Here is an 18,326-nt window from a genome sequence, read left to right as displayed (position 1 = left end):
AACGGGAGTCCCTGCTCCATGAAGTACAGCAGGAGCGGGAGGATAAACTCAGGGAGCAAATAAAGGCAAGGAGCCGCCACAGAGGGTGTGTGGAAGCCTGCTGGGGTCTTGGCTGGATAATCAATCCCCACCCGAAGCCTCCCCCTGAGCGCAATCCTCAAGGCGGTGGAGCCCAGAAACAACCAGCAATGGAATCGACACTGGGCAAGGCCAGTGCAGAGCCACAGACACCCAACCGGCTTCTTTCCGTCCATGGCCTCAGCACCTGTCAGCACTGCCGGCGACTCTTGGTGACCCGCTGAACTCAAAAGTCAGCCAGGGAACGCAAGCCAAGGCGTTTTCCTGTCCAAAGACCCCAAATGCTAAACAAGCAAGCAAGCAAGCAAGCAAGCAAGCAAACAAACAAACAAGAAACGGTCAGTCATTCAACCAAACAGAACCTCAGAATTGAGTTTGTATCCAAAGGATGGCAAACCTTACAGGTCTGCGCCCTATCTCAATCCCTGTGAGCTGCGGTGGACTCGGGCAGCCTTTTGGTCACCGTGCGTGCTTCCTTTGAACAGGTTCTCCCATTCTACCAACTCCGCGAGGTTGCTGTCACAAGCGTCCGAATTAGGCAGGCAAGTCGAGCTTCAAAGTACCTGCCTGGTAGTAGGTCCGAAAACGAGAATGTGGTGGTGGTGGTGGTGGTGGTGGTGGTGGTGGTGGTGGTGGTGGTGGTGGTGGTGGTGGTGGTGGTGGGGGGGGGGTGGTTTTATTTGTATGGCTGTGGCTATCACACTACTGATATTGTTATTCCTACCAGTACCGTTAACGACGACGACGACTACCGCGGGAAGGAAAGAAAAGTAAGGCGATGTTGTGACGTTTAGAAAAAGCTGGAGGTGGCCTGGGTTCACAGTGAAAAGCCCAGAAGGAGCAAAGTCCCAGGCCAAAGGAGTGAGAGGCTGCGCCAATGCGTGCGACGGAGAGGCAGGGCCAAAGGGAACCTGGGCGTCGTCGGGTAGGACCGCAATGCCACCCCAAGCCCCGGGGAGCGGGGCATTTGCCTTTTTTAAAGTAGGAACCACGGAGGCTCAAGGGAAAGGAAGGCCAGGCGGGCTAGAGGGGCGTGGCGGGGAGTGCGAGCGAGGAGAAGGCGAGGCCTGTGGTGGGAGCGGCTGGATTGCTGGTTCGAGCAGCAGCAAAGGAAGGCGAGGCGAAGCGGGGCGAGAATGGCAATGGAGAAAGGTCTGCTGGCCGCCGAGGGCTATCCGGAGGGCGAGCCGGGGTTGGGCGCGGGAGGCGGAGAGCGAGAAAGGCCAGAGGAGGTTGGGGCTGCTTGTGCAAGTGAGTGTGCGGAGAGGCCGTGTGGGTGAGCGTAGCGTGGGTTGGTGTCGTGCTGGGCGGGGGCAACGGTGTGCCAAGAGGGCAGCGGGGCTGAAGAAGAGGCCCAAGCCGAGGAGCGGCGCGCAGCGCAGGCGGCAGAGATGGAAAAGTGGAGCAGGCAAAGAGGCGAGGAGGAAAAAAACGTGTAGCCCAGGCTGGCCTCGAACTCGTGATCCTCCTGCCTCTGCCTCCTTCAGCAAATCCTACCGGCGTGCGCCACCACAACCGGCGACAGCGACGCGCCACACGGACCTACTCGAAACTCACCAAACATGACGTCACCCACCGACACGCCTCCTCCACACGCGCCCGCCGCCCCTGCTCTCACCACCGGACGCTCACCATGCACTCGCCCTACACAAACTCTCCACCCCTCCTCAAAACCAACAACAGTCGCCGCTTACCCTTCACAAAAACACACACGCACACGCGCGCGCACGCAAACACACACGCGCGCGCGCACGTACCGCCACCAACGCCAGCTTCGACCTCCCACACTTTCCAACCCCACAAGCCCGACGCCCGACGCTCGGCGAACACTCTTCTGCCCTCACCGCCTTCTCCCGGGACTCCGCCGAACGCCCGCACCCTGGCGCTCGGCCTGGGAACCCGCCCGCACCGCCGACCAGCGGACTCCAGTCCTGTCTACTTGCCGCCGCTCCGTCCCACGCGCAGGCCCGCACGCCGCCCCGGCACTGGCCTCCCTTCACCCTCCTCCTAGAGCCCACTCGGGCCCCGACGCTCTGCCACCCAGCCCGCTCGCCGGCTCGCTGCTCCTCCTGCTCCTGCCCTGTCACTTGGCGGCCCGCACCACACCGGGCAATGCTCACACAGCCCAGCACGGGCGCCCATCCCACCCCACCCCAGCACATCACAACACACCCCAGCACATCACAACACACCCCAGCACACCCCTTCCCTATCCCTATCCCTATCCCTATCCCTATCCCTATCCCTATCCCTATCCCTAATCCTGCAGCGAGAGGGCTGCACAGCGAGCCCGGACCTTCGTCTCTGGGGGGCTCGCCCAGCCCACAGCCAAACCAAGGCCTTAAACGCTGCGCTTCTCTTCCACCGGCCCTCAACCCACCCCCCTGGACACTTCTCCACACCTCCTGGAACGAGCCCCGTAGCGCGGCGGGAACACCTGGTTCCTAAACCTTTAGGTTCCTAAACCCCGCCAGCCTTCGCTTCAGCTTTACCTACCATGCGTGCGTCCTCCAAGTAGTGCTTGCACGGCTGCGTGGCCGCATGGGTGCCAGGACGAGTTTGGGGTGGGCGACTAGGTGCCCTGGACCTGGACACCCTGCTGGGAACGGCCAGGTGGGCAAGCACCCGGTGACACGCAATGGAGGACACTACGCACTCTCCCCCGACTCCACGACAGGCACGACCCTCTCCTGACACGTGTTTCCGGGTGAGCGGAGGTGAGGGGTGGCTTGGTGCTCAGGGTGGGGGAAGGCCTCCTGACAGCACAAGGCCCAAGCCCAAGCCCCCAAACACACAACTCGCGGGCTTGGATCCAAGCTGTGTCTTCAGAGAAGCGCACCCGGAAAACCTTCTTCTAGCCGACCCATCCTGGCACCATGCCCATTTTTGCTGAACTCCTCTATCTCGGTTGCCTCTCGACCACCGACTCTGACTGACGACACCCTGGGCGAGTGGGGATGACCATTTTGGCAAGAAAACAACTCTGAACTTCAAGGGGAGTCAGGAGGAACCAGGAGATGAAAAGGACACGCGCGCGCACACACACACACACACACACACACACACACACACCACAGGCAGACTGACAGAGACACAGAGAGTGAGACATCATTATGAAAAACAGGGCGATAGAGACGGGAAGACAGAAAGATAGACAGAGAGAGAGAGAGACGGAGAGAGAGGGCGAGAGAGACAGAGAGAGAGAGAGAGAGAGAGAGAGAGAGACAGAGACAGAGAGAGAGACAGAGAGAGATTGATACAGTGATTTGCCAAAGAGAGAAATGGGGATTGGTTGGAGTGGGTACTCCCACCTGTAAAACCCTGCAGGCCGGTGGATGCAGAGGCAGGAGGAGCAACTCAAAATCCCTGCCTGCCAACTGGGTCTAGACAGTGTTGCAGCAAGACCCACGCGGGCAAAAGCCATAGGTGTCGAGGAGGCCTTGAATGCAATCCAAACCATACCAAAGCAAAGCGAAAGAACCAGATGAATATATAAAGAAGACAGATGAAGAAAGTCGAGGAAGCAGAGGAAGAGGTGGCCGAGGGGGTTGGGGTGAAGGGTGGAGGGGGGCGTGGGGGCGGTGAGGTGTGGTGTGGTGCGGTGGGGTGGGTTGGGTTGGTGTCTGGGTATAAGTGGCGGTGGCGTGGCCTGAGGCAGAGCTGACGGCTAGGTATCAGGAGACGGTGGAGGCAGAAGAGTCCACAGGAAAGGAAGAGCGATGGTGAACACTAGCAAGACGGGATCATCTCCTGCCAGCCCATCCCCTGCCTCCTCCCTCTTGGGCGGCTCACTGCTCAGACAAAAACGGCCTGAAAACACCCATCAGCTCGGCTTTTTTTCTTTCCTCCCCTTCTGGAAGCCTGCCTGGGGCGGGTCACAAGGTCACCTCGACGACTTCAGCCGGTTTCCAGAGCCAGGAGCCGGGCACCTCCACATTGACACCCATAGGAACTCACAGGACAGAGATCTGACTGGGGTGGGGGCTCTCTGCAAACTCCGGAGCGGCAGGCCGAGTGACCCTCAGAGTGAGACAGGCAGGAAATCTGGTTCAGCATGCCTCAGCAGTCCCTGTTGGTTCAAACTTGTAGAGTCTGACACCACCGAGCCGGCCGTTTGTTTTAGTCACGTTGAAGCGCAGCACAGTTTGGGGACGGGCTTTCGTGGTGACAGCGGATAAACACAGGCACCTGTGGACCCCAGAGCTTATGACTTGTTTACGATGAAACTCCGGGCCAAGCACATGCGACCTCTCCTTCCCCCTCACCCCTCCCCACCCCACCCCTCCGCCCCAGAGATGGCTTCCCTCCACCGAGAAACAATGGCGGTGCCGCTAGGGCGGCCATCTCAACCTGGGCGTCGAGAAGACCCCCCCCCCTCTGAGGGTGGATCGACCCCTTTACGAGGGTCGCCTTTGGTCCTCAGAAAACACCAAAACTGGCATTAAGACCCAAGACAGCAGCTACGGAGTTCCACATAAAAGGCTGGGCGAGTCTAGGGTGGCCTGGCCCTACACGTAGCACAGAGCTCACCTAGGCCCTGCTGCCTTGCTAAATTACAGCAGACATCTCCCCATCAGGGTGGGATCTGCAGACTGAGAAACAGTGCTTCGGACAAAGGCCTCCTCAGGAAGAGTCTTGGATAAACAAACAACAAAGTCCGGGGTATTCAACTGTGGCCGGGCCCCACACGGAGCACAGGTCACCTGGCTATTAGCTACATGCATCCATGCCCAGACTTCTGGGTGCAAAAACGGACACGCAGCCCTTCAGTTGAAGAGACAACCCTGCCTTGCGTGCTTAAGGTGTCTCTCTTCCCCGCATTGATTTCCCCCATCCACCCACCCACCTACACGTCGACCTGTCCACCCACGCATCCATCCACCCATGGACCCATCGACCCATCGAATCATCCATCCACGCCCCAGCAGCAGCAGCCTGCCCACCCCCACCCCACCCCCCAAGCCCATCTAAGAAAATGCACTCGGCACAAGAAAGGTAAGAAACGGGAGTCCCTGCTCCATGAAGTACAGCAGGAGCGGGAGGATAAACTCAGGGAGCAAATAAAGGCAAGGAGCCGCCACAGAGGGTGTGTGGAAGCCTGCTGGGGTCTTGGCTGGATAATCAATCCCCACCCGAAGCCTCCCCCTGAGCGCAATCCTCAAGGCGGTGGAGCCCAGAAACAACCAGCAATGGAATCGACACTGGGCAAGGCCAGTGCAGAGCCACAGACACCCAACCGGCTTCTTTCCGTCCATGGCCTCAGCACCTGTCAGCACTGCCGGCGACTCTTGGTGACCCGCTGAACTCAAAAGTCAGCCAGGGAACGCAAGCCAAGGCGTTTTCCTGTCCAAAGACCCCAAATGCTAAACAAGCAAGCAAGCAAGCAAGCAAGCAAACAAACAAACAAGAAACGGTCAGTCATTCAACCAAACAGAACCTCAGAATTGAGTTTGTATCCAAAGGATGGCAAACCTTACAGGTCTGCGCCCTATCTCAATCCCTGTGAGCTGCGGTGGACTCGGGCAGCCTTTTGGTCACCGTGCGTGCTTCCTTTGAACAGGTTCTCCCATTCTACCAACTCCGCGAGGTTGCTGTCACAAGCGTCCGAATTAGGCAGGCAAGTCGAGCTTCAAAGTACCTGCCTGGTAGTAGGTCCGAAAACGAGAATGTGGTGGTGGTGGTGGTGGTGGTGGTGGTGGTGGTGGTGGTGGTGGTGGTGGTGGTGGTGGTGGTGGTGGTGGTGGTGGTGGTGGTTTTATTTGTATGGCTGTGGCTATCACACTACTGATATTGTTATTCCTACCAGTACCGTTAACGACGACGACGACTACCGCGGGAAGGAAAGAAAAGTAAGGCGATGTTGTGACGTTTAGAAAAAGCTGGAGGTGGCCTGGGTTCACAGTGAAAAGCCCAGAAGGAGCAAAGTCCCAGGCCAAAGGAGTGAGAGGCTGCGCCAATGCGTGCGACGGAGAGGCAGGGCCAAAGGGAACCTGGGCGTCGTCGGGTAGGACCGCAATGCCACCCCAAGCCCCGGGGAGCGGGGCATTTGCCTTTTTTAAAGTAGGAACCACGGAGGCTCAAGGGAAAGGAAGGCCAGGCGGGCTAGAGGGGCGTGGCGGGGAGTGCGAGCGAGGAGAAGGCGAGGCCTGTGGTGGGAGCCGCTGGATTGCTGGTTCGAGCAGCAAAGGAAGGCGAGGCGAAGCGGGGCGAGAATGGCAATGGAGAAAGGTCTGCTGGCCGCCGAGGGCTATCCGGAGGGCGAGCCGGGGTTGGGCGCGGGAGGCGGAGAGCGAGAAAGGCCAGAGGAGGTTGGGGCTGCTTGTGCAAGTGAGTGTGCGGAGAGGCCGTGTGGGTGAGCGTAGCGTGGGTTGGTGTCGTGCTGGGCGGGGGCAACGGTGTGCCAAGAGGGCAGCGGGGCTGAAGAAGAGGCCCAAGCCGAGGAGCGGCGCGCAGCGCAGGCGGCAGAGATGGAAAAGTGGAGCAGGCAAGAGGCGAGGAGGAAAAAATGTGTAGCCCAGGCTGGCCTCGAACTCGTGATCCTCCTGCCTCTGCCTCCTTCAGCAAATCCTACCGGCGTGCGCCACCACAACCGGCGACAGCGACGCGCCACACGGACCTACTCGAAACTCACCAAACATGACGTCACCCACCGACACGCCTCCTCCACACGCGCCCGCCGCCCCTGCTCTCACCACCGGACGCTCACCATGCACTCGCCCTACACAAACTCTCCACCCCTCCTCAAAACCAACAACAGTCGCCGCTTACCCTTCACAAAAACACACGCACACGCGCGCGCACGCAAACACACCGCGCGCGCGCGCGACGTACCGCCACCAACGCCAGCTTCGACCTCCCACACTTTCCAACCCCACAAGCCCGACGCCCGACGCTCGGCGAACACTCTTCTGCCCTCACCGCCTTCTCCCGGGACTCCGCCGAACGCCCGCACCCTGGCGCTCGGCCTGGGAACCCGCCCGCACCGCCGACCAGCGGACTCCAGTCCTGTCTACTTGCCGCCGCTCCGTCCCACGCGCAGGCCCGCACGCCGCCCCGGCACTGGCCTCCCTTCACCCTCCTCCTAGAGCCCACTCGGGCCCCGACGCTCTGCCACCCAGCCCGCTCGCCGGCTCGCTGCTCCTCCTGCTCCTGCCCTGTCACTTGGCGGCCCGCACCACACCGGGCAATGCTCACACAGCCCAGCACGGGCGCCCATCCCACCCCACCCCAGCACATCACAACACACCCCAGCACATCACAACACACCCCAGCACACCCCTTCCCTATCCCTATCCCTATCCCTATCCCTATCCCTATCCCTATCCCTATCCCTATCCCTATCCCTATCCCTAATCCTGCAGCGAGAGGGCTGCACAGCGAGCCCGGACCTTCGTCTCTGGGGGGCTCGCCCAGCCCACAGCCAAACCAAGGCCTTAAACGCTGCGCTTCTCTTCCACCGGCCCTCAACCCACCCCCCTGGACACTTCTCCACACCTCCTGGAACGAGCCCCGTAGCGCGGCGGGAACACCTGGTTCCTAAACCTTTAGGTTCCTAAACCCCGCCAGCCTTCGCTTCAGCTTTACCTACCATGCGTGCGTCCTCCAAGTAGTGCTTGCACGGCTGCGTGGCCGCATGGGTGCCAGGACGAGTTTGGGGTGGGCGACTAGGTGCCCTGGACCTGGACACCCTGCTGGGAACGGCCAGGTGGGCAAGCACCCGGTGACACGCAATGGAGGACACTACGCACTCTCCCCCGACTCCACGACAGGCACGACCCTCTCCTGACACGTGTTTCCGGGTGAGCGGAGGTGAGGGGTGGCTTGGTGCTCAGGGTGGGGGAAGGCCTCCTGACAGCACAAGGCCCAAGCCCAAGCCCCCAAACACACAACTCGCGGGCTTGGATCCAAGCTGTGTCTTCAGAGAAGCGCACCCGGAAAACCTTCTTCTAGCCGACCCATCCTGGCACCATGCCCATTTTTGCTGAACTCCTCTATCTCGGTTGCCTCTCGACCACCGACTCTGACTGACGACACCCTGGGCGAGTGGGGATGACCATTTTGGCAAGAAAACAACTCTGAACTTCAAGGGGAGTCAGGAGGAACCAGGAGATGAAAAGGACACGCGCGCGCACACACACACACACACACACACACACACCACAGGCAGACTGACAGAGACACAGAGAGTGAGACATCATTATGAAAAACAGGGCGATAGAGACGGGAAGACAGAAAGATAGACAGAGAGAGAGAGAGACGGAGAGAGAGGGCGAGAGAGACAGAGAGAGAGAGAGAGAGAGAGAGAGAGACAGAGACAGAGAGAGAGACAGAGAGAGATTGATACAGTGATTTGCCAAAGAGAGAAATGGGGATTGGTTGGAGTGGGTACTCCCACCTGTAAAACCCTGCAGGCCGGTGGATGCAGAGGCAGGAGGAGCAACTCAAAATCCCTGCCTGCCAACTGGGTCTAGACAGTGTTACAGCAAGACCCACGCGGGCAAAAGCCATAGGTGTCGAGGAGGCCTTGAATGCAATCCAAACCATACCAAAGCAAAGCGAAAGAACCAGATGAATATATAAAGAAGACAGATGAAGAAAGTCGAGGAAGCAGAGGAAGAGGTGGCCGAGGGGGTTGGGGTGAAGGGTGGAGGGGGCGTGGGGCGGTGAGGTGTGGTGTGGTGCGGTGGGGTGGGTTGGGTTGGTGTCTGGGTAGAAGTGGCGGTGGCGTGGCCTGAGGCAGAGCTGACGGCTAGGTATCAGGAGACGGTGGAGGCAGAAGAGTCCACAGGAAAGGAAGAGCGATGGTGAACACTAGCAAGACGGGATCATCTCCTGCCAGCCCATCCCCTGCCTCCTCCCTCTTGGGCGGCTCACTGCTCAGACAAAAACGGCCTGAAAACACCCATCAGCTCGGCTTTTTTTCTTTCCTCCCCTTCTGGAAGCCTGCCTGGGGCGGGTCACAAGGTCACCTCGACGACTTCAGCCGGTTTCCAGAGCCAGGAGCCGGGCACCTCCACATTGACACCCATAGGAACTCACAGGACAGAGATCTGACTGGGGTGGGGGCTCTCTGCAAACTCCGGAGCGGCAGGCCGAGTGACCCTCAGAGTGAGACAGGCAGGAAATCTGGTTCAGCATGCCTCAGCAGTCCCTGTTGGTTCAAACTTGTAGAGTCTGACACCACCGAGCCGGCCGTTTGTTTTAGTCACGTTGAAGCGCAGCACAGTTTGGGGACGGGCTTTCGTGGTGACAGCGGATAAACACAGGCACCTGTGGACCCCAGAGCTTATGACTTGTTTACGATGAAACTCCGGGCCAAGCACATGCGACCTCTCCTTCCCCCTCACCCCCTCCCCACCCCACCCCTCCGCCCCAGAGATGGCTTCCCTCCACCGAGAAACAATGGCGGTGCCGCTAGGGCGGCCATCTCAACCTGGGCGTCGAGAAGACCCCCCCCTCTGAGGGTGGATCGACCCCTTTACGAGGGTCGCCTTTGGTCCTCAGAAAACACCAAAACTGGCATTAAGACCCAAGACAGCAGCTACGGAGTTCCACATAAAAGGCTGGGCGAGTCTAGGGTGGCCTGGCCCTACACGTAGCACAGAGCTCACCTAGGCCCTGCTGCCTTGCTAAATTACAGCAGACATCTCCCCATCAGGGTGGGATCTGCAGACTGAGAAACAGTGCTTCGGACAAAGGCCTCCTCAGGAAGAGTCTTGGATAAACAAACAACAAAGTCCGGGGTATTCAACTGTGGCCGGGCCCCACACGGAGCACAGGTCACCTGGCTATTAGCTACATGCATCCATGCCCAGACTTCTGGGTGCAAAAACGGACACGCAGCCCTTCAGTTGAAGAGACAACCCTGCCTTGCGTGCTTAAGGTGTCTCTCTTCCCCGCATTGATTTCCCCCATCCACCCACCCACCTACACGTCGACCTGTCCACCCACGCATCCATCCACCCATGGACCCATCGACCCATCGAATCATCCATCCACGCCCCAGCAGCAGCAGCCTGCCCACCCCCACCCCACCCCCCAAGCCCATCTAAGAAAATGCACTCGGCACAAGAAAGGTAAGAAACGGGAGTCCCTGCTCCATGAAGTACAGCAGGAGCGGGAGGATAAACTCAGGGAGCAAATAAAGGCAAGGAGCCGCCACAGAGGGTGTGTGGAAGCCTGCTGGGGTCTTGGCTGGATAATCAATCCCCACCCGAAGCCTCCCCCTGAGCGCAATCCTCAAGGCGGTGGAGCCCAGAAACAACCAGCAATGGAATCGACACTGGGCAAGGCCAGTGCAGAGCCACAGACACCCAACCGGCTTCTTTCCGTCCATGGCCTCAGCACCTGTCAGCACTGCCGGCGACTCTTGGTGACCCGCTGAACTCAAAAGTCAGCCAGGGAACGCAAGCCAAGGCGTTTTCCTGTCCAAAGACCCCAAATGCTAAACAAGCAAGCAAGCAAGCAAGCAAGCAAGCAAACAAACAAACAAGAAACGGTCAGTCATTCAACCAAACAGAACCTCAGAATTGAGTTTGTATCCAAAGGATGGCAAACCTTACAGGTCTGCGCCCTATCTCAATCCCTGTGAGCTGCGGTGGACTCGGGCTGCCTTTTGGTCACCGTGCGTGCTTCCTTTGAACAGGTTCTCCCATTCTACCAACTCCGCGAGGTTGCTGTCACAAGCGTCCGAATTAGGCAGGCAAGTCGAGCTTCAAAGTACCTGCCTGGTAGTAGGTCCGAAAACGAGAATGTGGTGGTGGTGGTGGTGGTGGTGGTGGTGGTGGTGGTGGTTTTATTTGTATGGCTGTGGCTATCACACTACTGATATTGTTATTCCTACCAGTACCGTTAACGACGACGACGACTACCGCGGGAAGGAAAGAAAAGTAAGGCGATGTTGTGACGTTTAGAAAAAGCTGGAGGTGGCCTGGGTTCACAGTGAAAAGCCCAGAAGGAGCAAAGTCCCAGGCCAAAGGATTGAGAGGCTGCGCCAATGCGTGCGACGGAGAGGCAGGCCAAAGGGAACCTGGGCGTCGTCGGGTAGGACCGCAATGCCACCCCAAGCCCCGGGGAGCGGGGCATTTGCCTTTTTTAAAGTAGGAACCACGGAGGCTCAAGGGAAAGGAAGGCCAGGCGGGCTAGAGGGGCGTGGCGGGGAGTGCGAGCGAGGAGAAGGCGAGGCCTGTGGTGGGAGCGGCAGGATTGCTGGTTCGAGCAGCAAAGGAAGGCGAGGCGAAGCGGGGCGAGAATGGCAATGGAGAAAGGTCTGCTGGCCGCCGAGGGCTATCCGGAGGGCGAGCCGGGGTTGGGCGCGGGAGGCGGAGAGCGAGAAAGGCCAGAGGAGGTTGGGGCTGCTTGTGCAAGTGAGTGTGCGGAGAGGCCGTGTGGGTGAGCGTAGCGTGGGTTGGTGTCGTGCTGGGCGGGGGCAACGGTGTGCCAAGAGGGCAGCGGGGCTGAAGAAGAGGCCCAAGCCGAGGAGCGGCGCGCAGCGCAGGCGGCAGAGATGGAAAAGTGGAGCAGGCAAGAGGCGAGGAGGAAAAAAATGTGTAGCCCAGGCTGGCCTCGAACTGTGATCCTCTTGCCTCTGCCTCCTTCAGCAAATCCTACCGGCGTGCGCCACCACAAAAGTCGGTAACTTTCTTATTGTCATGGTATTTCTCTCATTCTCAGAAAAATGCGTTTCTCGGTCATTACATGCTCCAACTATTCTTGATTTAAATTTTACTTTTTTTTCACCACTTTTAAGATGCTCAAGTTTCCTCCTTTCTTTGGGGAATGCTACTTTGCATAACGATTACCCAGCATGCTTTGAGCCAGATTTTATAAGGTGGCCCTGTATTTCTTTGAATGTTAAAAAGATTTTCTTATAAATTGCCTCCTTTTCTGCATTGTCCTTATTGAGGACAAAGTCTTTTTTTTGGAATAAAAGTCAATGTTTTAAAAGTGTTTTTCATTATAGTTCACCATGAGTATAAAGTGCAAATCATTTCCAGCCTTTTATATTTGTCTGTAAGCTAAATGATCACGGTTGGTCCGAGGGTAGTGGTGTTTACAGCTAATTGATCACATGCAGTTACAGATTTCTTTGTCCCTTCTCCTCTCCCACTGCTTCATTTGACCAGCTTTTTCTTGGATGAGATAAGCCCAGTATTACTAAGCTCCATTTACTGCAATAGTTGGCTCTTCTTTTGCCATTCGAGGATATAAATCCCAGAAAGCCTTTAATACATGTAATCTTTGATCTCTTCAGCCTCTAGAATTAGAAATTTATTTTCTCATAAATTATCCAATCTAGAGTGTGCTGCTAAAGCAGCACAAGACACACTAAGAAAAGTATGCATTGACCCTACTCATTGCTTTTTAGATATCATTATCTGGTTTGTTATCAAGTCTAAAGGGATTATGCATTCCCAATACCTAAGAAATGAGATCTTTTAATATTACTGAAACTCTTAATTTCCCGTGTCCCCAGTAACATTATTCACACATGTTGCAGTAAAAAAGTGCTATGAAAGATAAGTGGTTGTTGAGGTCTACATGTAACGACTCTGTGACTGGCCATGAGCTACCAAATCACAGTTTCTCACTCTTCCTACTAACCTCACTAGGTTGCAAATAATATTAGATGAAATAAACAACATGAAGATATTCCATATCTCCGGAAGAACAATAGAGTTGTAAAGATTTTTCTGACTTTAGCTGACATATATGTTTTCTTACAATCACTGTCCTTTCTTAATTCTTTGTGATTATAGAGCCATCAACTGGCTCTAGGAATCTTGATTGGGTTTGTTTTCTCTGCCAGTTAAAGAATTAAGAAAACTCTCAAGCCCCACAGGTACCATCAGAGAAATCTCAACTATCACAGACAGCAACAGTCAAAATTAACAATGGAAGAAAATGGTTTATTACGGACGTGGAAACATATACAGCAGGCATACAGAGAAAAGGGCCCCCCACAAAGCAGAAGGGGACTCTAAGGGTCTTTTTTGTTAGTTTTGTTTTTTTGACTCTGAAGAGTTTTCCTCCCCTAATTTAGGGTTTATCGGTTTAAAGAAAGATATGATGGTTGATTGACCCAAACCTGTTGTGTGACTTGGCCTAATCTGGCCTTGAACTTGAGCCAGTCCATCCAGAGGCCTCTTGCTAGTGGGAGACAAACGCTTACAAGCCTTTTGTCTCAAGTCTAAAGGATGAGTAAGAAAAGCCCTCTTGGAAATTCACCTTTATTACATAACCATAGCCTTACCCTAACTTTGTCTGTCTACCAGGAAATCTGTCTAACTCTGAGAAAATAAGCATTAGGGAAGTCTAAATATCTTTATTATCTCTCACATTTTAACTTGTATTTAGCACAAATGCATGCACGCATGTGTGTGTGTGTGTGTGTGTGTGTGTGTGTGTGTGCATGCACGTGTACAATTTAGAAGTTCTCCTTCCACCAAGTGTCTGTGGAAGGAGCCAAAGGGGATTGAATTCAGGTTGCCAGGCTTGTTTTTTGTTTGTTTTTAGACTGGTTCTCCTTCTCTAGTCAGGCTGGCCTAGAACTTCTCTGTGGCTCACTCTGGCCTTGAACTAACTCATTGCTGTGATTATAGCGGAGAGTCATAAAACCCTCTCTAGGCTTCTTTTGTTAAATACAGTCTGGTGGCAGTCCCAGTGTCAGCAACCTATAAACACAGTTCTACAATGTCACCTTCAGCAGCCTGAGGATGACAGACTAGGAGTTAGACAAACACCCTGGGAGGCAGACAGATTACCATGTCTAGGTAACAAAGGGGAGGGTTTTTCACTGGGGGAAAGTGAAGCAGAAGAAGGGGAAAGAGCAGCAGAAGAGGAGAGAGAAAGAGAGAGGAAACACAGAGAGGAGAGAGAGGCAGAGAGGAAGAAAGTTGGGAGGTGGTCAGAGAATGCACACAGGTGGTGCTTAGTGACTGCAGCTGAGGGTGTATTCTGTCTTAATCCCAAGGGCAGGCCAGTACAGATGCCTGAATGCTAACAGTGACAAATTTCCAAACCAGCTTCTTGCTCAACCTCCTGACTTGAGATAAAAGTCTGGCAGTTTTTGTCTGCTACCAACAGTCCCTCTGCTAATGGACTGGTTCAGCAAGTTCGAGGCCTAATCAGGACATGTCCCATAACAGCTGTGGACCTATCAAACTGACCAACCCTGAAGTCAGTCGTAGTGGAAGATATTCCAGAGACTCTTAAACTCCCCAGACCTTGAGAAAAGGCTGGATTTTAAGCTTTCTGAGTCCCCCTTTGCCTTCACCTTTGCAGAGGCCCCTTTTCTATGAGTGTCTGCTACACAAGTGTATTTCCTCATGGCCAATAAGCACCTTCCTTCAACTGCTGATTCTGTCTGTGGTGCTTGAAATTTCCCTGCTGCTACCTGTTGCCCTTCAGGTTTTCTTGCCTTTTAATTATTTAACTGGCAGAGATAAACAAACCCGAACAAGATCCCTAGGAGTTGCCTACTCTCTTGGGGACTGCAACTCAAGTCTAACTGGGATTTGTGACTTCATTGCAGGAAAGAATTTCAAGATAGGCCAGTATGAATCACAGTTTCATGTTTTATTAAAGATCTCTTAATACAGACTTTAAACACAAGTGTTAAAGAAGGAGAGATACTCAGAAAAAAAAAATGACATACTCAAATGTAGGTACAAGCTTCTTACCATAGCTACATATAAGACCATTTTGGTTTCTCTCCAGTTATGTCTTAAAATGTTGTAAGAAACCTTTTGTTTCTTCTCTCTCTCTCTCTCTCTCTCTCTCTCTCTCTCTCTCTCTCTCTCTCTCTCTCTCTCTCTAAGCTAGGTGATAGGGCAGTTACAGATCTACTTTAAATAAAATTCTAGTCTGTTAAAGACCAAAGCTACTAGCACTTAGTACACATCCTTTCCCTGTAGAGGAGATTTCTGATGAGATTCCCTAGAAAATTGCAGGTTTACAGTGGGAAGGAGAAGGGCCTGAAGCAGGTGTTAAATGTGCTGAAATTTGTCTTTGCTAGTAAGAGGCTTCAACAGTAGGCCTGGGTGAGGGGCTCCTCTCCATTCTCATGTCCCCATAATTCTCCTTTGCTCTACCTCAGCGGAAATAATTGCACAATCTCATTACATGGGGCCTTGTTTCCAACATTCTCAAGGTTGTGCAAAGACCTGTTGGTGCAACTCTGGTCTGCAATTGTCTCTGAGTTGCCCATTGGCATCCCCACAAGGAACTTGGTCTTCTCCCACATTTCTCTGTATTTTCAGACTCTTGGACTTGCTTTTCTTCCTCCAAAATGTCGTTTTTGAGACAGAAATTTTTTACAGCTCTTTGTTGTTGTTGCTTTGTTTCTGTTTTTCCAGACAGGTTTTCTCTGTGTAATAGCCCTGGCTGTCCTGGAACTCACTTTGCAGACCCAGTGCTATTAAAGATGTGAACACCACTGTTCAGCTACGGCTCTATTTTAAACATGACACAATTATCAACTTTGAAGTGTATCTTAATTTTGTTTGTTGAGTGGTTTAAGTATCAGTCTTTAACCCTACTGTGATATTACTTTAAAATTCTTACATGTCTACAAACATTTTAATTTCCTTTCTTCCTTTTCCTAAATGATTCAAACATTGTAGAAATTAAGTAAAACAAATCTTTTGTTAAGAAGTGAGCAGGAAACTATGCATCATCACCCAATCTCCTTCCTTTATTGTCTTAGAACATGTAATATCTTTGCCAATTGTTGTTTTTTAATGACTCTATTTATTTTGGTCTATGATTGGTTTCACCAAATTCTTTTTTGTCTTAAAGGGAAACTATCATACAGTATTTTCCTGTATTCCTCAATAATATCATAAACAAACACTGCATTGCCATTTGACTTCTTCAATTTTTAAGATTAAAAAATAAAACAGGGGAGTAGTAGCTCCGAATAAAAGACTAGTCAAATGCAGTAGTGAGAAGGGGGAGAGTGTAGAACAGAAGTTCAATCTGTAACTGACTGTGAACAATCAATCGTGATAACTCACTACCTTCGGACCAGCCATTGAATGTTTGCTTACTCCGCAGTAAATAAAGCCCAAACACTTAAGCATTTTCTTTTTATGGTGACTGTTTTGTTGTGTGTGTGTGTGTGTGTGTGTGTGTGTGTGTGTGTATAATTTATATCTATACTATAATATTATGTGTAATGTAAGAATCCCGAAGTATATGTTTATTCATAAATTTGATGAGCGTTGTGACATCAAGATTCAATGCTGCTGATTTTTGCTGAGCATCTTGGGAAAGAGATATGCAAATTTAGCGTCTCGTCATTGGTGTGTTTTTCCAAATCTATTTGAGTGACTCAGCGGCCCTAGTGCAGATAGCCTCACTTGTATGGCGACCCCTTCAGCAGAACTCTGTGCCCTGAAAGTCACCACTTTCCCAAGTGAAAAGTCTGCTCCCAGAACTCGGCTCTACCAACTCCTCCCCAAGCCCCAAGTGATCAGACGCAAAGAAAACTGTAGCTCTGCCAACCAGTAGTGACGGGAAATGCCCACAGCTACTGAGGAATTGGGAGTTGACAGGGTCAAAAGGCAGAAACAAGTCAGAATCAAGGACTTAAGGTCCACCTGAATGCAAAATGTGGCAAACTGGGCATCAGGAGTATTCTGGAGCAAGGACAGGGTTGTAATGGAACAAACTGAAAACTGACAGATTACATACGCAGGGAACCTGACTACCTTTCCTGGATCCCATCATTTCAAATAACAAGATCTGAGACAAAGGGTTAGTGGCCACTGTTATGTAACATACCGACTAGACTCTGTATTCTTACAGGTGTCCTTTTCCCCCAGAAATGTCCCTGGGACTCTTCAAACACCTGCTTCAGCCCCAAATGGAAATAGTGTCTCTTAATCTAGTAACATGATGTATGTCAGTCAAACTTGGACCCATTTCCTAGAGACAAAACACCCTTCATCTTCAGTTCCCTCCCAGGGAACCTTAAAAGAACAGGCTCTGGCTGGGCAGTGGCGCACATCTTTAATCCCAGCACTCAGGAGGCAGAGGTAGGTAGGTCTGTTTCTGTAAATTAGAGGCCAGTGTGGTCTACAGAGCAAATTCCAGGACAACCAGGGCTACACACAGAGAAAAACAAACAAAAGATTGCCCCATTTTAAAATATCCCTCACTTTTGTTTTCTTTTGTTTGTTCTTCGAGGCAGAGAAAACAAAAGGAGGGTATTTTAAAATAGGGCAGCCTTTACCTCATTTTCCTATGCCCAAACTTAATAGACCGCCTCCCCAATATAGATATTTTGGTACAAGGAGCAGACCCTCCAGGCCTTAGTAACATTGGGGCCATTAGAATGTCAGATCCAACTTTTTCCTGATGAAAAATCTTCCTCATGCTTCAAATAGCCCTCTGAGACCCCAAGAAAGCAGAATTGCATAACATCAGTACAGGGCAGGGGCTCAGTAAACACGTTGAAAGGGATAAATGTATAAATGAGGCTGAGGGATATATTTGCTATTTTTCTGTTGCTGTGATAAAATACCATGACCAGAACAGCTTACAATGGGGGAGGGGCATATTTTGGCTTATGGTTCTAGAGGGCTAAGAGTCCATCATGGCTGGTTTATACACACTATTCTGTGGGTGAATCTTGAAAATACCATGTTAATGAAGGAAGCCTGACAGAAAAAGACCATGTGTTGAATGAAATTATGTGCATTTCTGTAAAGTGTCCCGCATGAACAAATCTAAGAAGACTGAGAATTGGTGACAGAAAAGACAATTGCATAGCACTGAAAATGTATTGAATAAATATCCCTGGCCTGTGTGCTTGGTGCTGGTGAGAAGGCTAGGCAGGTAAAAGTGCAAGCCCAACTGAATCCAACAAGAGAGACTCCTGTAACCCTGTCTGTGACCACAGGGTGCTATGGCATGACTGCATCCTCACTCACACATACCATACACCCACACAGTAACAGTAAATCCATCATTTTAAAAATGATAGTTTGTAATTACTGGTGAATTTCAATTCTTTGAAAAATTGTATCACTAAGCTAGGAGGTTTGCTCCATTAGTGGCTATTTGATTCCAGGCCAAATGTGGTGTCCAGTGCCCACTCTAAGTCCTTTTCATTGGTCCACTTCCATCTGCCATCACATGTATCCACCTTCAACACCTGTTAGAGCCTTGGAGTTCTGGAGGTCCTGCATGTTAGCTCTTATGGATGCCACTTTGTTGCAAGAAGCCAATCTCTGGCTACTAGG

This window comes from Phodopus roborovskii, unplaced genomic scaffold (assembly GCF_943737965.1).
Source record: "Phodopus roborovskii unplaced genomic scaffold, PHOROB, whole genome shotgun sequence".
Lineage (NCBI taxonomy): Eukaryota > Metazoa > Chordata > Mammalia > Rodentia > Cricetidae > Phodopus > Phodopus roborovskii.
The sequence above is the reverse complement of the archived record's forward strand: the minus strand, read 5'-3'. Positions refer to the sequence as shown.